Raw genomic sequence first — 2,114 nt, 5'->3', positions numbered from 1 at the left:
TTTCAGTAGGTAATAGCATTATGTTGATTAGGAATTTTCTCATCTCCTTTAAGTTTTCTTTTCTGTTTCTCAATTTTAGATTCCTCTTATATTTCCTCCTTTTCCTTTTGGTTAATTGATTGTAAACACTTAGGAATAGCATAAATAGAATTGGTCCAAATATATATATATATATCAATAATAACAACCCATTAGCTAATTCAGGAGAAGGGAGGAAAAAAATGGTTTCTTATATCCAGGAAATAGAATACTAAAACATCAGCAATATTCCTATGTAGATTTCATGGTAATCTTTCAGTTCACTTAGTCTTGTGTAGTTAATTTTTATTTCCTGGGATCCTGGAAAAGCTCAGTGCAGTCTGTGAACCTGTCACCTTCTGCACTAGAGTTCTGAAAATTTGGATTCAATCTAGTAAGATCCATGGACTTCCCAGTAAGTCCAATATAGTCTATATTCCTGTTGGAATATTTTGGCCAAGTGTTTAAGCAAGTCAGCAAAGCAAAGCTTCTCTGTGACAAAACTTAATATGACCATGGTTAATTCACAATAATATATTTTTAAAGTGAAAGACCTGATGGGAAATCAATTATAGAACCAATGTAAAGCCAAATAAAATCAATTTAAAATCAAAAGGAACGTTAGATGAGACTATTTCTAAACATAATAATTAACCTTATTTTCAAAGAGCTTTAAATATATCATAGAATAACCTTGAGACACAACATCAAGACTATTAAGTCTCTACACAACTGAATTAAGCTCTATAGGTAAGTGGAGTAATTCCCCCAGTTAAATCCACTGGTTTTGATGCATTCAAAAGGTGGCACCAAGTTAGCAATTAAGGTAGCTAAAATTATGACATAATATCATGCATACATTGTCTGATATTGGGCAAAAACATAAGAGGAAATACATACAATTTTAACACGTAAGCTTTCTCTTGATTTGACAACACGTTTCAGGTAATCTATAACCTATAAAATAAAAGTTCTTAGCACTCTTTTTAGAAAAGTTTCAAAGCTGTCAGGAGTTGTCATAGGTTATTGAGAAACAATACCTAAGTTATTTAACTAAAAATCTTAAAGGTAAAAACCTTAGCTTTTTTCAGAACCATGCAGCTTGGTCTAACTCAGGAATCCACTCTTGCCTTCCAGATAGATTACACAAAGAATGAATTAACTCTTCAAATCTGTAATCAAAGAAAATTTTTATTTTAAGGGCAAGAAACCCAATTTGGTGTTTTATATGCTATTTATCATTAAAGCTCCTAAAAATCTTAAACTATTGTACTTTAGCCAAACAGATAACACTTTGACAATATCAAATAGTTCCAAGAAATCTTTTAAACATTGCTTTTTGCATATTTCATAACCCTTTAAAAGGGAAAAAGAACACTTATTGGAAGACCGTTTTATATATAGATAGATAGATAGATAGATAGATGAATATATAGATATATATATATCTATAGCTCCTTTCTCTAAAAAGGAAAAGTTTATGAACTTTAAATTGTAACAACTATTTAACTCAATTATCAGTAAAGATTTTGAAATCATATATATACAAAACGTATTCACTACAGAAGGAGTTTCTAAGTTTTCATTTAAACTTTACTGTTTTCCTTATTTCCTCTATTCTAAAATTTAGCACTTTAATAAGAGTCTACCAACTACTGTTGTAAATTACAAGGTTTTTGCCTAAACAACCAATTCATGAATACAGTATCAAGTCTCTGGCTCTGGCTTGAGGCTGAAATACTTCCCAGGGCTATCCCAAGTGTGATTTGTTTTGGCTTTGTAAATTTCTCTTGCTGTGGAGAGAATTTGCCCATTGTTTCCCCTTGATGGAGACCCACATACTTTTCTGATAACTATAGTAAAAGAGAGCCTTTTATTCTTATTTCCTTTTGTCTGAAAAATACTACACCTAGTTTTCCAGGGGTCCTTCAAAAGCTTCCCTAGAGCTATGTGCCCTCAGAAACTGGCCAAAACTGGGCCGTTTCCTCCCCCTACCTTCAGCTTGCATTCAAAGACAAGAATAGATCACCCTACTACATTTACATGTTAAAGACAAAAAGAACCAATTTAACTACTGTTGTTATTGTTATGTGCCA

Source organism: Orycteropus afer, unplaced genomic scaffold (genome assembly GCF_000298275.1).
Source record: "Orycteropus afer afer isolate SDZICR_OR568_19922 unplaced genomic scaffold, OryAfe1.0 scaffold00583, whole genome shotgun sequence".
In the NCBI taxonomy this organism is placed as follows: Eukaryota; Metazoa; Chordata; class Mammalia; order Tubulidentata; family Orycteropodidae; genus Orycteropus; species Orycteropus afer.
This window is presented reverse-complemented; position numbering follows the sequence as displayed.